Genomic DNA, 22,808 nt, shown 5'->3' on the forward strand with positions numbered 1-22,808 from the left:
CGTGGTGGGTGCCCTACTCTGTGAAGAGATGCGAAGGAAGGTATCCATCGGTTCAAAGGAAGCCCTAACTATTCGTGGAAGACCTAAAGAGAAAGGCAAGAAGAATGAGAAGCGTGGCAAGTCCAAATCCAAAGGGAGATCGTAATCTCCTGGAAAGTCCAAAGTCATTTGCTAGAATTGCGGTAAACTGGGTCACATCCGTAAAGACTGCAAAGAAGAAAAGAAGAAGAAAAAAAAAAGGTTCGATTCTAATTCTGAGTCTGACAAGGAAGATGGCGATGCATTTATTGCAGCTTTGGCGACTCATGCAGGTAATGATGCCTGGCTAATTGACTCAGGTGCATCTTTTCATATGACTTCCAATAGAGATTGGTTTTCTGAATATGAAGGATTTAATGGAGGTAAGGTGTACTTGGGTGATAATTCACATCTAGACATTGTTGGTCGAGGTAAAGTTAGAATCAGGTTTTCTAATGGTAGAATAAAAAGGATTAATGGTGTGTTGCATATCCCTAGATTAAAACGAAACTTGTTATCTGTGAGCAAACTGATAGATGCGAGTGTCCAGGTAGTCTTTTCTGAAGCAGGATGTAAGATGATTAAGGGTGCTATGGTAGTTACTAGAGGTGTCAGGTTTGGCACTTTGTATAAGCTTGAAGCATACACTGTTGAGTGTAATAGCACTTCTATAAAAACTAAATCTGCGGATACTTCATTAGAAGATTTGAAGATAGTTACCTGCAGAGAAGACTATGTTATGGCACCAGAGACTTGGCCACATTGGAGAAAAGAGTCTAAGGACCTTGAAAAATAAAAACCTTGTTGAAGGTTTGAATGACTGTAACCTTGACTTTGATTTCTATGAGCATTGCATTTATGGAAAACAAAACCGCGTTCAGTTTTACTCGAGTTCTCATAAAACTTGTGGTGTTTTGGATCTTATCCATTCTGATGTGTTTGGTCCAGTAGATGTCTCTTCGATTGGAAAATCCACATATTATGTTTCATTTATTGATGATTTTAGTAGAAGGACATGGGTTTATTTTCTAAAGAGTAAATCTGAAGTTTTTAGTCGTTTTAAAGAATTTAAAGTAATGGTTGAGTTGCAGACTGGAAAGAAAATAAAATGTTTGAGAACGGATAATGGCGGTGAGTTTTGCTCTAATGATTTTGATAGATTCTCTAAAGAATGTGGAATTAACAGGCAGAAGACAACTCCGTATTCTCCACAGCAGAATGGAGTTGCAGAAAGAATGAACAGGACACTGATGGAGAAGGCTAGGAGTATGTTGAGTGGTGCTGGTCTCGAACAAAAGTTTTGGGCTGAAGCTGTTGCCACTGCTTGCTACCTGATTAACAGGTCTCCTACATCAGCTCTTGTTGATAAAACGCCTATGGAAGCATGGTCAGGTCACAAGCCTTCATTGAGACATCTTAGAGTTTTTGGTTGCGAGGCATATGCACATGTGCCAAACAAGAAGCGAACAAAGTTGGAGAACAAGGCTGTGAAATGTATCTTCATCGGGTATAGTTATGGTGTGAAAGGATACAAGCTTTGGGACCCTGTTGCACAAAAGGTAATTCACAGTAGAAGTGTTATTTTTAGAGAAATTAAGTCTCTTTCTGTTACATTGCAGCCAGAACAGACTAAAAAAGAAGATGTGATTCAACTTCCTTCTACACCTGAAAGAGTTGAATCGAGACCCCTAGATAGGCAAGAATTTGAGAAGAGCTCGTCTAGCTCTGAATCTTCAGAAGAGGAGGAAGAACCTCCAACTTAGCTTGTTTGAAGGTCTACAAGACATAGACAACCACCTGAAAGGTATTCACCTGATGATTGGAGATGTATTTTTTCTCTGAATACTAGTGTGGATGAACCGAAATCTGTAGAAGAGGCATTAGGTATGAATGATGCAGAATCCTGGAAGATTGCTATGGAGGAAGAAATGGCAGCTTTGAAAAAGAATGATACATGGGATCTTGTACCATTGCCTGAAGGACGAAAACCTGTTGGTTGTAAATGGGTGTTCAAGAAAAAGATTGGTTCAGATGGAAGCATTGAAAAGTATAAAGCAAGGTTGGTTGCAAAAGGCTACTCTCAGGTTGAGGGTGTTGATTACGGTGAGATATTTTCTCCTGTTGCAAAAATGACGTCCATTAGATTTTTGCTTTCTATTGCTACTGCTTATGATTTAGAGGTTGAGCAAATGGATGTGAAAACTGCTTTCCTTCATGGTGATTTGGAGGAAGATATTTATATGACACAGCCGGAGCACTATATGGTGAAAGGCAAAAGTAATTTGGTCTGTAAATTGAAGAAATCTTTGTATGGCCTCAAACAAAGTCCTATGATGTGGTACCAGAAATTTGATACATATGTGTTGAGTTTGGGATTTGAACGTTCTAAATCAGATCACTGTGTTTATTATAAATTTTATGGTGATCATTTCTTATTCATTGCATTGTATGTTGATGATATGTTATTCATTGGCAAAGGGAAAGGTATGATTTCAGAACTGAAGTCTCAGCTCGCTACTAAATTTGAAATGAAAGATCTTGGTGCAGCAAAGCACATTCTTGGGATGGAAATTAGAAGAGATAGGGTGAACAGGAAGCTATGGCTAGGCTAGAGTAAGTATGTGAATTCAGTGTTACAGAGGTTCAACATGCAGAATTGTAGACCATTGAGTGTTCCTTTTACAGTTGGAATGAAACTATCTGTAGTCACATAAATCTGTCCACTTAATTAAATGAATACTTAGTATTTATTTGATTATTTAACCATCAATTAATAATTAATTAAATTAATATATTTAATTAATTCATCTTAACCCTCTTCTCCTATTAATTAAATAAATTATTCAATTTATTTGATTTAATTCACTTAACCAAATTCAGACCATTAATTAAATAAATAAATCATATTTGTTTAATTAAATCTTCTCTCACATTTAAATAAATTAATATTTATTTAAAACCCCCAAAATCCCACCTCTCACATTTAAATAAATAAATCATTTATTTAAATCACCTTTATCCTCCACCCACTTGTATTTTCCTACAAAAGCAAGTTGCACAATTATTTTAAATAAATAATTTATTTAAAACACCTTTATCCTCCACCCACTTGTATTTTCCTACAAAAGCAAGTTGCACAACTATTTTAAATAAATTATTTATTTAAAATCCTATTTATCCTCACCCACTTGAAACCTTTAATGGTTTCCCTTAAAGTATTCAAACTTGATGGCTTTAAAGTCTTCAAACTTGATGGCTTCCTTCTATAGTCTTCTTAAGACTTTAATGGTTTTCCTTAAAGTCTTCAAGCCTTTAATGGTTCCCCTCAAAGTCTTCAAGCATTTTAATGCTTTATCTTCTTTTTTCTCATTTAAATAAATTAATATTTATTTGAATATTTATCCAAATACAACTTGCACACATTTATTGAAATAAATGAATTTTTATTTTAAAAACCTATTTTCCCTCACCCACCAAATCCACTTGCAAAATCTAAACCCCTTCTAGATTCTTCTAACCCCTTCCTAATTAGCCTAATCCATCCCCTAATTATTGTCACATTCCTAAGCAAAATGGAGTCACTTCTCAAAGACTCCAAAGTCTTTGAAAAGCATTTAATGCTTTGTGTGTTCAACAAATTAACCCCCAAAGTCTTCCAAGACCACTAATGGCTCTTACATGACCATTTATGTCTCTTACATAACCATTTATGGTTATTTCAATCTTGTCTCCCCAAACATTTATTTGTTTGACCATATTCATCCATTTCACATTTGCACAAGAATTTATCCATTGGATAAAAGCTTTATTCTTTGAATAAAGAGTTTATTCATTCAACCAACCTTGACTCAAAATCCCAAAGTCATGTCAGGCATTTAATGCTTATTCCCTCTCCTCTCAACCTATCTCACATTGACACTTGTCATCTTGGGATTGGGTTGAAAGCCCTCACATGGATTTGAAATCATTCAATCCTGACCCTTGTTGAGATTACTCAATCTCAACCATCCATTGCTCCATTTTTCCTATAAATAGAGTCCATTCCTTCATAATCCAGATCCTGAAAACTTGTAAGCATTTAGACTATAGCCATTTTAAAGAGCATTTAGCATAGCATAACTAAATATTGTCTTTTTTTGGTTAAAATATATCATTTTAGCATTAAAAATAGCTTTTCATTTCATGTTTAGAGCTATTCTATAATCTCAATCCTCCATAAGCATCCATAGTGCAAAAAGCTGCTGAGAGCTACACTATTTTGGAACTTGGAGAGGAGAGGAACAAGGGAGAAGGAGCTAATATCATGCTATGGGATAGTTGGAGATATCTCATTGTCTTACTTCTTTAGTTAGATTCATTAGCATGTTTTTAGTGTCTCCTTTGGAGTGCCTTCATGTTTTAGTTTTTGATTGACTAACTCTAACATCTTGTGTGTTTTGTGTTGTTTGATCTTGAACTAACAATTGTACCATTTAGGAAGGCATCATTTGGTGAACCCGACGTGAATCGAACACGCAACCTTCTGATGATTTTTTTGTGAAATTAACATTTTGCTTGTTGAAATTGCCACACAGGTCGCGCTTCGGCGCTATTGAACGCGTTTTAGCGCTATTGAAAAATTTCTTTTAGCGCTATTGACAATAAAATAGCGCTATTGAAAATGTTTCAACGCTATTGACAACATTTAAGCACTATTGTCACAGTTTCAGCGCTATTGACACACTTCTAGCGCTTTTGTCTTCTCGAGATTTTCTTTTCTTTAAGCGCTACTGTTTAAATTAGCGCTTCTGCTCATGCAGACTAGCGCTATTGTATTAATCAGCACTTCTGTAAAAACACAGAATAGCGCTATTGCGACAGAGTGTCGCCCAAATGGACTTGTAACCGAAAAATCAAGAATTAGGCTTGTGGAAGCCCCCCTCTTTGAGCATCGATTTTATTAACTTATTTCTTTTGTGCAGGTTAAACAACACAACAAAAATCACAAAAAAAAATTCATTTAGTGCTTAAAAAGAACTTAAAAACACAAAAAAGAGTTTTTCATTGTTTTCTAGTTAGGCCTCATTTTTATTTGGTGCTTAAAATCAACAAAACAAACTTTCTTTCTTGCATCAATTGGGACTTAAAAATCACAATCAACACTTCAAATTTTTGGTGCAGTAAAAAGAACAATCCACTTGTCTTCATTTTTTGCAAAAACAAATTTTCCTTCATGCAATCGTGTTTTTCATTAAGTTGACCAGGACTTTCAACTTCTAGATTACAAAAACATATTGCTTTGAAGTTAAAATGAACACCATGGCTGTTGGAGCAACATCTCCAAATAGTTAGATCACATTTGCAAATGTTGGATTAAAAAGAACAAGTGAATTTCGTGTTTGGCACACTTGTGCACAAAAGTCAGTCAAGTGGACCTACTTCTAACACACACTATCCTCTCCCTTGGCTCTCGTGGTCCTAGGTGCAAGAGAAAAGTGTTAGTAACACTCAAAATTTTATCTTTTTAAGAGAGGTCTGCCAAGGGATCAATACTCTTGGGAATGACCTCAAGCGGTAAATCCTTCGAGCCGCTATAGAAATCAGGTGAGAGCGAAAGCTGTAGCCTTGGGTATAGCTGTTCCTATAGTGTAACTAGCCGAAAGGACAAATGGGCCCCACCACCAGTTACAAGGCTCTTAAGTGAGTCACTGTAGAATGAACTTATGTCCAAAGCCATCGAACATGACTAAACACCTTTAAGTAGTAGCCCACCTGTTCTATTGATTGAGGATATTTGAGGTATAATTTAGTGCAAGAGCATAGAAGGTTTTGCTCCCAAGATACTCACCATACATATTTCCTTGAGTAGAAACATAGCTTTTTGAAAAGTCACTTGTGGCTTGATAAAAGTGGTGACTCCCCCATCATAGGGATCATCTATTTGTTATGCTCATGCAAGACTTAGTATATCACATCTTTACCTGCCACGGCGGGATTCATAAGGTATGTAGTACCAAAGTCGAAGAAATATCAAGATGTGGGCTAAATTTATCACAACTGGCCATTTGACCTTAGGGATAAAAAGTGTTTGAAGTGTGTTCATTTTACAGACCTAGTGCGAATTGAGCCGACTTCAGGCTTTGGAAATACACCTTAAAATACATCTAAAGGAAGGGTCAAAAAAAATAAGTCCAAGAATTGGGTTGATCTAGACCCATACTCATTTGTGCCTTTGAGGCTACAATCTTGTGTTTGTGTGCTTGCTTTGTTTTCTTGTCAAAGAAAAATCAGAAAATCAATCCCAAAAACAAAGTATTCATCCAACATCTGTCAACACAACCAAAAAATACCAAAAACAAAGTGCAAACAAACAAAGAGTCAAAAATTTATGACCATTCTTCACATCTTACGAAAGAAGAAGTGTCATCAGAATATCACCTTGAAAAGGAGACCACTAAGCTCAAAGGCTTTAATCAAAAGGAGGAAATTCTTCTATCTCAATAGACAAATCTTTGTCTCACATAGAGTCTTTCTACATCGCATGCGTCTATACCTTCAAGGTAAAACAAACGAGTTTGATTCAGAATCATTGAACCGCAGAGCTTTTATGCAATATAGAGCTCTGAGCTATCACAAAAATCAAGGAGGAAAGATTAATCCCAACTTCTTCCCAAACATCTGTATCACCTACAACACAGCTCGAGAAGTGCCACCAATGCCTGAAAGGGAAGAAGTAGAGTTTGTTCCATTTGTAACACAAAGTTTTTATTGAAGTTGAAAACAAAACATCCATCATCTCATTCATACATAATCACTTCATCATCAATCTGTTCCCACTCCCAAAACATTAAGAGGTTCTTGTCCCAAGTTTTCTTTTAGATATTGCTTGAAATCAAACACATCACATCACTTTTTAGATTGTTTCTACATCTAGGATAAGCTCATCCTAAGAGACACATCTACGCAGGTTAAAACTAGTTCATGAGTGAATCCTCTCATTGCTAGGTAGTCAAAATCTGTAACACATCTCAGATTTCTCTACACCTTATCACATCAAATCTTAGCAAAACAAACAAGCAATTCAAAGAAGGAATTTCGGTTACATTTACCTTAAAGTTCTAGAAGATCCCCATACAACACAAATCACCAACCAATCAATCTTTCATTTCATCACCACTCATTATCATCTTCAATCAACTTCAAAACAAACTTGCAAAAAAAAAAAAAAATGGCTCAAACCCGATCACGATCAAGGCAACGAGAAATCGAAATTGAGGAAGAAGAGGACAACCTCAATGAATTTCAAGAAGCACTTGGAGGGACTGGGAATGATGAAAACCTAGGTACACCCACTCCTTCAACAATCGAAAGGGTTCAGCATAACCCTCATTTTAACAGATTATTTGATGAAATACTAAGGAGCAATGCAGATGCTCACTTCTTAAGACTTGCTCAAGAAGGAGCCAAACTCCCCTCTGACTTTGATCTTGCCCAATTAAGACAAGCATCAGAAAGACAAAGTCGCCATGAGGAGGAAAGGGGTAGAAATCAAATCAGATATAATATTCCTCGAGGTAACCCACCACCTCCTCCTCCAAATGAAATGGAGATGTTGTGGCAACAAGTCGAGAATCTCGCCCAACAACTTCATAGTGGTGTTAAGACCAATCAATTCTCACTTAACGACATCTGTCCCTATCATTTTGATAGGAATCTTTATATGCCACCCTTTCCACGCGGGTTCGAAACACCAAAATTTGAAAAATATAGAGGAAAGGGAGATCCCCGTGATCATGTCCGAGAATTTCATTCCGCTTGTCTTGAAGTGGCATATGAAGACACATACCTAATGCGCCTCTTTCCCCAAAGTTTGGGAGGAACCACCACATCATGGTTTTCCCGACTTCCAGGTGGCATAAGAACATTTGAGGAACTCATCCAGAAGTTCCTATCTCATTACTCTTATAATATTGAACGCGACATCACCATGGCTGATCTATGCAATACCAAACAAAAACCAGGTGAACTATTCTCAGTATTCCTGCAACGATGGCGCCAAATGTCTAGCAGACGTTCTCTTCAGTTACCTGAATGAGAACTAGTGGAAATTTTCATTTCCAACTTAAACAAAGAAATGGAATTTCACCTGGATGTCAAAGACACAGACTCTTTTAACGATATGATCACCAAGGGTATAAAATGTGAAAGGGCACTCATCAAAAAAGGACTCATCAAAATCTTTAATGAACCAAAAGATGGTCCTCGCCCGCGCTTCAATAGTGATAAACCAAACTTCTGGAACAAGAATAAAAATATCGTCAATGATGGGGTTGTGGATGCTCGAACTATCCAAAATGCACAACTTGTGGTTCGATTTGCAGGACAAAATCCTCCACCTCAAAATAACACAAATGTTCTTCCTAATCAAGGTCGCATCACATCTCAGGATGAACCAAGACCTCGTCCACAAAAACAAAAATGCACATACACTCCCTTAGGGGAACCCATTGAAACAGTGATGTGACAACTCATTTCTCAGAATTTGATCACTCTACCTAAGTTATCAAATTATGAGCCTCAAGTCAAACCAGCATGGTGGAGAGATACTGAACATTGTGAGTTCCATCAAGGAAGAGGACACAAGACAAGTAATTGTCATCGATTGAAAGATCTCATTCAAGATCTTATTGATCGAGGAGAAATTGAGATTGAAGGACATGACCCAAAAACAACCAATAATGATCATCAGATGTTCAAAAATCCACTTCCATCGCAAGATCAAAGGGGTCCTTCGACGTCCAGACGAGGTCCTGATACCACTGATTATACGCAGGCTGCGTATAACTACACTGTAAATCACCTGTATGATGCCAGTGAGCAAATTGCAACTATAACCTTCAAAAATCCCACCTCAAATTGCAATGTTGTTACGTGTCGTGGCAAAGTCACCATCAAGGCAGCTCCACAAGGCACCACCTCCATCCCAAAGCAGTACAACCTTGTGGAACAATTAGATAAAACCCCTGCGCTCATATCCATTTTAGAGCTATTGTGCCTATCACCATCACATAAGACTATCTTGGATCAAGCACTTCAAGAAGCGTCAGTCCCTGCAAACCTTAACATAGACCAATTTCAAGCCATGGTTGGAAATCTAAAGTCATCACCTTGTCTCACTTTTTCTGAAAGTGACAACTCTTCTTTCCAACAACCTCATAACGCCTCACTCCACATCGAAGGATTTATCAACCAGCATCGGATCAAGCGAGTCTTGATAGATAATGGAGCCGGCCTAAACATTTGTACACTACAGTTGGTCAAAGCACTGGGATATGCAATAGAATCAGTAGATCCTCGCAAGAAGATCACCATCAAGGCCTATGATGATGCAGAGCGTTCATCCAAAGGAGCTGTGGTACTACCAATCTAAGTGGGCCCTGTGGTAAAACACATAATCTGTCAGGTTCTGGACCTTCCTCTACCATATAATCTATTATTAGGGAGACCTTGGATACATGCCATGCAAGCCGTTCCATCTACCTACCATCAATGTATCAAGTTCCCACATAATGGTGCAGAGATCACAATCCTGGGTGATGCAAATCCCTTTGCTTTTTGCCATAATATCAGCCATCAACCAGAAATTACTGTTCCTAATAATCGGGAAGCCATTTCCTCCACATCATATGTAAATCCCGCCTCTCTTGCCAGTTCTAACACCCCTATACCCAAGCAAGAAAAGCTTAAGATGAAAGTAGCAGAGGAAGGTCCTGGAGAATACAACTTGAGTCAGCTCTTTTGTGTGGGACAAATGCCCACTTCTCCTAGAACACATGGTAAACCACAACAGTTACTCCAACAACCACTAATCATGCCTGCATGTGCCTTGATGCCTTTCATCCTTGGAAAGAGTCAAGAGGAAGAAACACAAGATGAGGACCTAGCGGACTGGATCTATAAAGATCCCATCACCACTGACAAACCGCAAGTTACACTTCCTACGGAACAATATGGCAAAGGCCTCCTCATTATGCAAAGAATGGGATATGATGGTCAGAGTGCTTTGGGATCCTGTAAACAAGGACAACATGAACCGTTGTTGCCAGAGTTCAAACCCGAAGGTAATACAGGCCTAGGCTTTGAAAAAGAAGTCCTTCCTAAACTCAGATTCAAAGGAAAACCTAGCAAACCATTTTGCCCACCTACTGCAAAGAGGACACCTTTCATAATCAAAGCACCATCAAGCCATATCCCCACTGCCCCATCAAGGCTCACAACTCCACCGCAACCATCACCAATGCCAAACATCCCACCAATCGAACCAGTAATCCCATCCACAGCAGAAATCCCATCAGCAAAACCATTTGTAGCCGCAACTATATTGGAACCCGCAGCAGCATCTATGGCACCAGCCGTTCCAACAGCAGCCACTAAATCAACACTGCCAATACTTCCAGTGACAAATTCTTTTATCCCCATCACGGTTCCTGCAGCACCGATCACCACAAAAGTACATAAACCAATCACGCCTGCCGTGTTTAACTCCAAAGACATCCCAGTATGGTATAGCAATCGGATGCTGGAAAGTGATTCAGAGACCGACTCACATGAGTGGGAATTTGATTCAGTGCAACTTAACACTTCAGATGAGGAAGACACATCACCACCTCCACCCCGCAAAGACATCCCTGTTTACGGAGAAGCACAGATAAAGACCACTTGGGTACCTGAGCTGGAAATATCTTCCACAGACCCAATGTCTCATCCTACGCCTGATTCTGACAAGGAGAGTACCATTAACGACCTTCACCACACTGTCTTAACCCTCACTGATACATCTCCCGCACTTAACCAAATCGATGACGTAATGCCCATTATCCACCCTGAACTCATTGAATGGAACCAACCAAATCCCCCATGTCTTGACCTCTTCCAGAACGATGAGGCTATCATTGACTTTTTGGAATTAAGGGATAATCTACCAAGCGAGGATCACAAAGCTGGATTCGCCATTGAACTTAATAGCGCAGCATACTTCGGGGAGGATGCCAAACCCTTCAGTTGCAAAAATATAACATTAAAACATGGATCTTCCAGTGAAAACCACACTGTGGCACTGTTTGATCCGACAAAAATAAAAAGAAAGAGCGTATCCAATGGTGAAAACCTCTCTGAGGCGCCTGAGGATGAAGGGTTTGAAATTCTCCCTGCTAGTACACAACAGGAACGATCAATGATTCTTATCGAGGAAACTAAAGAATACAATGTGGGGACTCCTGAAAACCCTCATATCATACATCTGGCATCTCTTCTCACTCCAGAGGAACAGCGTCAATTTATAGAGTTCTTCCAGAAGCGTCAGATCAACTTTGCATGGTCATATGTGGACATGCCTGGACTTGATCCTGATTTAGTCATGCATCACCTCACCGTCGCAGAAGGAGCCAAACCTGTCAAGCAAAAGCTTCGTAAAATGCATCCTCAGATTGTCGTGCTAGTCAAAACAGAACTCAAGAAACTCCTAGATGTTGGTTTCATTAGACCAATTGATTATGCAGAATGGATCTCCAATATTGTGCCTGTCGGCAAACCAAAAGGGGGCATCCGCATTTGTACAGACTTCAGAGATCTAAATAAGGCATGTCCTAAGGATGACTTCCCTCTACCAAATATCGACATCATAGTGGATCTGACAGCAGGACATGCCATGCTTTCACTCATGGATGGCTTTTCAGGATACAATCAAATAAAGATCGCACCAGAGGACCAACATAAGACAGCCTTCACATGTCCATGGGGCACATACTGCTAGAATGTAATGCCTTTTGGTCTCAAAAATGCAGGAGCGACCTATCAAAGAGCAATGACTACCATCTTCCATGACATGATGCATACTATGATGGAAGATTATGTGGATGATTTACTAGCAAAATCACTTACTAGAGAAGGACATCTTCACATCTTAGATAAAATCTTTGATAGACTGGAACAATACCACGTTCGACTCAACCCAAAGAAATGTGTCTTTGGAGTGACCTCCGGGAAGCTTCTAGGATACATTGTCTCAAGCAAAGGCATTGAGGTCAATCCAGCAAAGGTTAAGGCAATCATGGACATGCCACCTCCAAAGAATATCAGTCAGCTAAGAACACTACAAGGACGGCTTCAATCCATCCGCAGATTCATTGCACAATTAGCCGATAAGTGTCACCCATTCACACACCTGCTACACAAGAACATCCGCTTTCAGTGGGATGACAGATGCCAGCAAGCATTTCAGTCACTCAAAGACTATCTCATGAATCCACCATTGCTGATACCACCAGATCCAAGTAGACCATTGTTACTTTACATCTCAGTAACAAGTACAGCACTGGGGGCACTACTGGCACAACATAATGCAGAAGGCAAAGAGTGTGTTGTATACTACATTTCTCGCACATTGGTTGGCTATGAACTCAATTACACACCTATTGAGCGAGCTTGCCTAGCAGTGATCTTAGCAGCCACTAAATTACGGCACTATCTGTTAACGCACAAGGTACAACTCATTGCAAAGATTGATCCACTCAAGTACTTACTCAGCAAAGCAGCATTGATAGGTCGCTTGGCAAAATGGGTGATGATTCTAAGTGAATTTGATATTGAGTATGTGGACCGTAAAGCTATCAAAGGGCAAGTCATTGCAGATCAGTTGGCCGATGCACCACTCATAGGCGATCATCCCCTCATTTCTAATTTTCCAGATGAAGAGATATTCATGATCACAGAAGCATAGCCATGGAAACTATATTTTGATGGTTCATACACTAGGCATGGCTCGAGGGCAGGCATTCTATTTATCACACCTCAAGGTGATAGCATCCCGAAGTCCTACAGGCTCACATTTCCATGCACAAACAACATAGCAGAATATGAGGCCTTGATCACAGGACTCAGGTTAGCCATACAATGGAAATTAAAAGAACTTCAAGTATATGGCGACTCACAACTGGTCATTCGACAAGCAACTGATGAATATCAGACCAAAGATGATAAACTCATGCCATACAAGCAAATGGTGGACAATCTAAAGACATCATTTACTACTATCACTTTTGAGCAGATACTAAGAGATCAGAATCGAGCTGCTGACGCTATGGCTACTATCGCATCTCTCCTAGATCTTCCACAGAATTCAACACGCTACGAGTTCTTGGTCGAACAGCTTTGGATCCCCGCTTATGATATCCCCGAATCTGAAATGATATGTCACCTTGTTGGTTCCGAATCCCCATGGTACGGTGAGTTCTACACCTATCTTCGCAATCATACCCTTCCTCCCAACCAATCAAATAACCAACGTAAAACCTTCATTCGCCAAACTGCTCGATATACCATTATTGCCGAAACCCTATACCGACGTAGTCTTGATGGTACTCTCCTTCGATGTCTGGAACAAGATGAGATAACAAAGGCTTTGGAAGAGGTACATGAAGGAATTTGCGGGACTCACTCAAGTGGTCCGTCACTAGCCAAGAAACTCATGCGAGCTGGATACTATTGGCCATCTATGAAAAAGGATTCCTACTACTTTGTCAGGAAATGCAAGAAATGTCAAGTTCATGGTGACCTGATACATGCACCAGCACAGGAACTGCAACCAATCACAACACCATGGCCTTTTTGTCAATGGGGCCTTGACCTTGTGGGTAAGATTCATCCATCTTCATCCAACGGCCATAAATTCATTATTACCGCCACTGAATATTTCACAAAGTGGATCGAAGCTGTTCCACTTACCCAAGTCACCGACAAGCAGATCACCTCATTCATCCTCAACTACATCATATGTCGGTATGGTGTACCCATGTCCATCGTCACAGATAACGGTCTTCCTTTCAAAAATCAGGATGTCCGTGAGCTTTGTGAGAAATTTCATATCCAACACCGCTTTTCCACTCCCTATTACCCACAAGGCAATGGTCAGGCTGAAGCATCCAATAAAAACATATTGAGAATCCTCAAAAAGACAGTCAATGATGCCGGCCGTGATTGGCATGTTCAACTGAATCCAACATTATGGGCATATCGAACTAGCATTCGAACCCCTACAGGTGCAACTCCTTATTCGTTGGTCTATGGTGCAGAAGCTATCTTGCCTATTGAGGTTGACATACCATCATTACGGGTCTCATTGCACAATCTCATCGATGATGAAGCATACAGAGTATCTCGTCTTCAGGACTTAGAGTTACTAGATGAGAAGCGACAAGCGGCATACAATCACCTCAAAGCCTATCAGCAGCGCATGAGTAGAAGCTACAATCACCGAGTTAGATCTCGTACATTTGAGGTAGGTGATCTTGTTCTTCGAGAAAATCCTCGCAACCAACCAAATAGAGAACATCAAGGCAAGTTTGAATCAAATTGGCTCGGCACATACATTGTCACTGCTGTATTCGGGTCCGGGGCATATCAGTTGGCTACATCAGACGGAGAACCGCTCGCAGATCCAATCAATAGCATGCACCTCAAACGGTTTTATACCTAAGGTGTACAGAGCATCAGGCTCCCCTACATATCAGAAAGATACCAAAAACATTCAGAAAATGTCCTGAAGAAAATACAAAAACATTCAAAAAAGTAAAGAAAAATCATGCATCCAAACGGTGAACAACCACTCCGGTGGCACCTTGGGTAAGTGCGATGGTGAAAACCTGGCAAACAGGCGCCACTCGTAAAGGCAATGGCTCCAGTATCTTTCAGGCTCGTTGCGATCACATTCATGCACACATACATCCATCCATCCCAACCATGGCTTGTTATTTGATCCACAATTAAGAAAGTACTCCATGCATCTAGCATCCCACTTTTTCATAGTCAGGTCTAAAAACTGGGGGCAATACCCTTACCCTAGTGATGGAAGTGGATTCTACATTGTCTTATATATCATTACGCTCTTCATTCAGGCAATCATCAGAAAATACAAAAACATTCAAAAAATGTCTCAGAAAATATCAAAAACATTCACAAACAATACAAAATCCAAAAACATTCAAAAATGACTCTCAAAATACCAAAAACATTCACAATTGTTTCACAAAATCCAAAAAACATCGGAAAACCCATCAAAAATCACACAAAAAACATGGCAACACCTTGTACATATTTTATCCAATCCGATACAAAATAAACATTGACAACTACTCACACACTGACCATTTATCAAATCAAACCAAAACAATCGACATCAACAATCCAAACTGTCTTTAAACAAGGATGCATCCTTCCTTACCAAAACAAAGACAAGATGACGTTTTCTTTGACAAGAAAATTATGTTAAGCTATCAAATACTTGGTTGATTTGTGAGTACAATCGTTTGTTTATCTATATCAGGATCTTGCAGCATTGTTTTGTATCATTTGCGCATTATTTCCGATGAAGTTCTGGGGCATGTACTAATGGTGTCTACGTGGGAAGTTCACTAAGCTACGTGATCTTATGCAAAATGCAGTCATAGATCACTACGGCTTGCTGACTACAGCGTATACCTCGACCATATGAGCATGAACCATTACCAAGGATCCTTATTCTTTATTCTTTATGTATATATACTGTTTGTTTGTAGAAACAATGCTCATCCTTTGATTCCTCTTCCTCCAAATTGGATAAAGGTTTTTATTTCTTAGTACGGTATGCACTTGTCTCAGGATCTGATCAGCCTAAGATCAAGGAGGACGATCCAAGTCATGCATGAAAGGAGATAATCCTTGTCTGTTCCGCAAGCAATACTCAGGTCAACTTGATCCATTATATCAAGTTGCTTGTATTAACTTGCTATATCAAATCCATGTAAGAAATACTCTGGTCATCTTGAATCTTTAAGTCAAGTTGCTTGTATTCTCTTCCAACATTTTAAAGCTCAATGATGAAAATAGAGCACTATGGATCGTCATCTCATCTCATCTGTATATATTGCATTTCATTGCATTCCACCCATCAATACATTCATAAATAGCTGCATATCATTCATACATAGTAATGACAATGCATACTCTATTTTCCTCTTCTTCCATAGGAATGAGTCATAGGTCCTCCATTTCTTCTAACATCGAACCCACCCGCCCTCACCCTCCCCATCTCGATAATCAGCATCACATACCTTACATCGTTTCTCAATCAACCCAGTCAAGCCACATGCATCACCATCCATCTCTAAATAGGAGGGATTGTGTTTCGTATGCTAAGTCACCCAATAAGCCAAGCAAGTTACTCTGTCTGCACAGGTACATTGACTCACACACACCTAGACTATCAACAGATACTCTGATCAAGTATCTTCGGGTCTCAACAGGTAATCAATTATGGTAATCCTAGACTACATCAGGTATTTATCATAATGACCTAGTCTCAACGGGGTTGCCATGATTCCCCACAACCATCCATCACATGCACACACCATCAATTGATCAACCAATCAAACACAATCACATCGGACAATTACATCAATTGTCTACGTCTCAACGAGTATTTCGCTTCATATACCTTGACTTCATCGGGCAATTACATCAATTGTCTAAGTCACCATCAGGTCACTTTGATTCACTTACTCAGACTTTATCATGTCCAAGCAACCAACTGACATCAACTGTCATGCTTTGACTTGACCGGGGCAATTCAACCAATTGCACCAAATTGTCTAACCAATTTTGATCAATTGTATACCATCAATCCAAACCCCACACTACATCTGCTATGTATCTCTTGCATGACCTCAGGGTACCCACTGGCTTGTTGTTTCTTCATATTCACTCCATTTTCTCCCATTCTTTCATCATTAGTTCTAAATTTTTCTATTCTACCTCAACTCCACTTTTCATTCTTTTTCGAGAGATCGCCTGATTTTTCAAAAAAAAAATCGGCCCATCTCTCGAGGGGGCATACCACCCATTAAATTTACATTTTATGGGGCATTTCTTCACACCTATTTTTCTTTCTTTGAAACGACGCGATAAACTGCACCGTCTCAAAGAGGGGCAAATGTAGTCACATAAATCTGTCCACTTAATTAAATGAATACTTAGTATTTATTTGATTATTTAACCATCAATTAATAATTAATTAAATTAATATATTTAATTAATTCATCTTAACCCTCTTCTCCTATTAATTAAATAAATTATTCAATTTATTTGATTTAATTCACTTAACCAAATTCAGACCATTAATTAAATAAATAAATCATATTTGTTTAATTAAATCTTCTCTCACATTTAAATAAATTAATATTTATTTAAAACCCCCAAAATCCCACCTCTCACATTTAAATAAATAAATCATTTATTTAAATCACCTTTATCCTCCACCCACTTGTATTTTCCTACAAAAGCAAGTTGCACAATTATTTTAAATAAATAATTTATTTAAAACACCTTTATCCTCCACCCACTTGTATTTTCCTACAAAAGCAAGTTGCACAACTATTTTAAATAAAATATTTATTTAAAATCCTATTTATCCTTACCCACTTGAAACCTTTAATGGTTTCCCTTAAAGTATTCAAACTTGATGGCTTTAAAGTCTTCAAACTTGATGGCTTCCTTTTATAGTCTTCTTAAGACTTTAATGGTTTTCCTTAAAGTCTTCAAGCCTTTAATGGTTCCCCTCAAAGTCTTCAAGCATTTTAATGCTTTATCTTCCTTTTTCTCATTTAAATAAATTAATATTTATTTGAATATTTATCCAAATACAACTTGCACACATTTATTGAAATAAATGAATTTTTATTTTAAAAACCTATTTTCCCTCACCCACCAAATCCACTTGCAAAATCTAAACCCCTTCTAGATTCTTCTAACCCCTTCCTAATTAGCCTAATCCATCCCCTAATTATTGTCACATTCCTAAGCAAAATGGAGTCACTTCTCAAAGACTCCAAAGTCTTTGAAAAGCATTTAATGCTTTGTGTGTTCAACAAATTAACCTCCAAAGTCTTCCAAGACCACTAATGGCTCTTACATGACCATTTATGTCTCTTACATAACCATTTATGGTTATTTCAATCTTGTCTCCCCAAACATTTATTTGTTTGACCATATTCATCCATTTCACATTTGCACAAGAATTTATCCATTGGATAAAAGCTTTATTCTTTGAATAAAGAGTTTATTCATTCAACCAACCTTGACTCAAAATCCCAAAGTCATGTCAGGCATTTAATGCTTATTCCCTCTCCTCTCAACCTATCTCACATTGACACTTGTCATCTTGGGATTGGGTTGAAAGCCCTCACATGGATTTGAAATCATTCAATCCTGACCCTTGTTGAGATTACTCAATCTCAACCATCCATTGCTCCATTTTTCCTATAAATAGAGCCCATTCCTTCATAATCCAGATCCTGAAAACTTGTAAGCATTTAGACTATAGCCATTTTAGAGAGCATTTAGCATAGCATAACTAAATATTGTCTTTTTTTTGTTAAAATATATCATTTTAGCATTAAAAATAGCTTTTCATTTCATGTTTAGAGCTATTCTATAATCTCAATCCTCCATAAGCATCCATAGTGCAAAAAGCTGCTGAGAGCTACACTATTTTGGAACTTGGAGAGGAGAGGAACAAGGGAGAAGGAGCTAATATCATGCTAAGGGATAGTTACAGATATCTCATTGTCTTACTTCTTTAGTTAGATTCATTAGCATGTTTTTAGTGTCTCCTTTGGAGTGCCTTCATGTTTTAGTTTTTGATTGACTAACTCTAACATCTTGTGTGTTTTGTGTTGTTTGATCTTGAACTAACAATTGTGCCATTTAGGAGGGCATCACTATCTATTTCAGATTGTCCTACATCCCCATTGGAGATGGAAGACATGAGCAGAGTGCCTTACCAGAGTGCGGTTGGAAGCTTGATGTATGCTATGGTCTGTACTAGACCAGATATTGCCCAAGCAGTGGGAGTACTTTCTAGATATATGTCTAATCCTGGTAGAGTTCATTAGGATGCAGTCAAAAGAGTCTTCAGATATTTGAAGGGTACTTTAGAGTATTCTTTGTGTTATCATGGTAATTCAGTTGGAGACATGACTTCCCTTGATATCCATGGTTATGTGGATTCAGATTGGGCAGGTGATATTGATAGCAGAAGATCCACCAGTGCTTATGTGTTTACTTTGTTTGGTGGTGCAATTAGTTGGATGAGTAAGCGACAGGCTATGGTTGCTTTATCCACTACTGAAGCAGAGTATATGGCAGCTACTCATGCTTGTAAAGAGGCCATTTGGCTTAAGAGATTGTGTTCGGATATTGGAATAAAACAAGGTACAGTGACAATTTACTGTGACAGTCAGAGTGCAATTAGCCTAGCTAAGAACCCGACATTTCATGCCCGGACCAAACATATTGATGTTCAGTATCATTTTGTTAGAGATATGGTCGAAGATGGTAGGGTGAAGCTGGTTAAGGTGGAAACTTTGATGAATGTTGCAGATGCTTTAACTAAGGCTGTGAGCACAGAGAAGTTCAGATGGTGTTCAGAGTCTATGGGCCTTATGGCCCCTAGCAATTGATTCATTATGTTGACATTCCCTTCCGCTCATGCAAGGTGTTCGACAAGTGGGAGATTTGTTGGGAAAAATGGTGTCTCAACCTTGCATTTATGTGAGGTTACTATTTATAGTAAGTTTTCATTTGAGCACGAAATGGTGCGAAACTCTCCCTGAAGCTTCTGGTTGGCTAGATAAGCATTCCGGTAAAGTTGCGTCGCAAGGTCACAGCTAGTTTTGAAGATATTAAAGTTTTCATCTTAGAGGGGTGCAATAAAATGTTTAAACTTAATTTTGGGGACTTTAGAGGCTTCGAAACGCCCTGAAAAGTGGCCATAACTGGCGAAGCAGGTTACGAGGTGATAGAGCACTTTGCGAGCTTTCCGACGCTTCAAACGGTTCGTCAATCGGACACCCGGTTCTCAAGTTATGGCCTCAGGAAATTTGTACTCCTGAAATAGGAAAAATAATTTGTATCAGATACATAAATGAGCTATAAAAGGGAGTGACACGTGTTGATGTGTGCTTTAACATGTCATAGAAGGGAGATAAGGTCGGCTACACCTTATTGGGTGGTTTTAGCCCATGGTTTTGTAATACCGTTTGACGGTTTCTTGTATTGTATCTCCTATTTATGAGGTGTGTGAGATAGAGGTTGTGTGTAAGAGTCTTATGGCTATTGAGTTGCCTCTGAATCTCTGATTAGTGGTACTCCTGCGAAGAGTTTGCTCTGCAAGTATGTTGTAATCTGTTTTTGATTGCTGAATAAAATATTGAGCTGCTTTTGGAGGGGTGGGGTTTTTCTCCCGAAAGGGTTTTCCCCACGTAAATCACTATGTTGTGGTATGAATGCTATTATATCTATTTCTGTTTTCTGTAACTATTGTAACGATCTGAAAAAGTTTTGCATTACCCTCCTCTCAAGGTTAGTGTAGGAAGTTGTTTCCGCTACTTAACTTCGTTACAAGTGGTATCAGAGCCTGATCACCTTTGGTTTCAATTGTGGGCAGTTGGGTTTTTTGAACTAATCCAGATTTGAGTGGGAGCTTGTGCAGAAGACACTTTTTGATCTTGTTGCAGGAATATTCAGATGGCGAGTTCGTCAGGGAGAATAGAGGTGGAGAAATTTAATGGAAGTAATTTTGAGATGTGGAATCTGAAGATGGAAAATCTGCTAATAGATCGAGATCTTTGGGATGCTGTTGATGCGAATGTCCAAAAGCCCTCAGATCCTACTGCGGTAACTCAGTATGATGTTATGGACCACAAATCCAAGGGTCTAATCAGACTGTGCCTGGAAGACTCTGTTCTAATCAATGTCTATGAAGAAAACTCTGCAAAGAAGCTATGGACTAAGCTTGGTGAGATGTATCAAGTGAAATCTTTATTAAATCAAATTTTCTTAAGAAAGAAATTGTATTCCTTGAAGATGGAAGAAGGTGGACGAATTGCAGACCACCTGGAAGCATTCAATATGTTGGTGGCTCAATTAGTATCCGTCGGTGTTAAGATGGACGAGGAGGAGAAATGTCAGATCTTGCTTTGTTCTTTGCCTGATTCGTGGGATTCTCTTGTTTTGGCTATCGGTAGTACTTCTGTTGTTTTGAAATCTGAAGACGTGGTGGGTGCCCTACTCGGTGAAGAGATGCGAAGGAAGGTATCCATCAGTTCAAAGGAAGCCCTAACCGTTCGTGGAAGACCTAAAGAGAAAGGCAAGAAGAATGAGAAGCGTGGCAAGTCCAAATCCAAAGGGAGATCGAAATCTCCTGGAAAGTCCAAAGTCATTGGCTGGAATTGCGGTAAACTGGGTCACATCCGTAAGGACTGCAAAGAAGAAAAGAAGAAGAAGAAAAAGAAAAGGTTCGATTCTGATTCTGAGTTTGACAAACAAGATGGCGATGCATTTATTGCGGCTTTGGCGACTCATGCAGGTAATGATGCCTGGCTAATTGACTCAGGTGCATCTTTTCATATGACTTCCAATAGAGATTGGTTTTCTGAATATGAAGGATTTAATGGAGGTAAGGTGTACTTGGGTGATGATTCACATCTAGACATTGTTGGTCGAGGTAAAGTTAGAATCAGGTTTTCTGATGGTAGAATAAAAAGGATTAATGGTGTGCTGCATATCCTTGGATTAAAACGAAACTTTTTATCTCTGAGCAAACTGATAGATGCGGGTGTGCAGGTAGTCTTTTCTGAAGCAGGATGTAAGATGATTAAGGGTGCTATGGTAGTTGCTAGAGGTGTCAGATTTGGCACTTTGTATAAGCTTGAAGCATACACTGTTGAGTGTAATAGCACTTCTATAAAAAGTAAATCTGCGGATACTTCATTGGAAGATTTGAAGGTAGTTACCTGCAGAGAAGACTATGTTATGGCACCAAAGACTTGGCCACATTGGACAAAAGAGTCTAAAGACCTTGAAAAATAAAAACCTTGTTGAAGGTTTGAATGACTGTAACCTTGACTTTGATTTCTATGAGCATTGCATTTATGGAAAAAAAAACCGCGTTCAGTTTTACTCGAGTTCTCATAAAACTTGTGGTGTTTTGGATCTTATCCATTCTGATGTGTTTGGTCCAGTAGATGTCTTTTCAATTGGAAAAACCACATATTATGTTTCATTTATTGATGATTTTAGTAGGACATGGGTTTATTTTCTAAAGAGTAAATCTGAAGTTTTTAGTCGTTTTAAAGAATTTAAAGCAATGGTTGAGTTGCAGACTGGAAAGAAAATAAAATGTTTGAGAACTGATAATGGCGGTGAGTTTTGCTGTAATGATTTTGATAGATTCTGTAAAGACTGTGGAATTAACAGGCAGAAGACAACTCCGTATTCTCCACAGAAGAATGGAGTTGCAGAAAGAATGAACAGGACACTGATGGAGAAGGCTAGGAGTATGTTGAGTGGTGCTGGTCTCGAACAAAAGTTTTGGGCTGAAGCTGTTGCCACTGCTTGCTACCTGATTAACAGGTCTCCTACATCAGCTCTTGTTGATAAAATGCCTATGGAAGCATAATCAGGTCACAAGCCTTCATTGAGACATCTTAGAGTTTTTGGTTGCGAGGCATATGCACATGTGCCAAAGGAGAAGCGAACAAAGTTGGAGAACAAGGCTGTGAAATGTATCTTCATCGGGTATAGTTATGGTGTGAAAGGATACAAGCTTTGGGACCCTGTTGCACAAAAGGTAATTCACAGTAGAAGTGTTATTTTTAGAGAAATTAAGTCTCCTTCTGTTACATTGCAGCCAGAACAGACTAAAAAAGAAGATGTGATTC

Source organism: Cryptomeria japonica, chromosome 8 (assembly GCF_030272615.1).
Source record: "Cryptomeria japonica chromosome 8, Sugi_1.0, whole genome shotgun sequence".
NCBI classification, from domain to species: domain Eukaryota; kingdom Viridiplantae; phylum Streptophyta; class Pinopsida; order Cupressales; family Cupressaceae; genus Cryptomeria; species Cryptomeria japonica.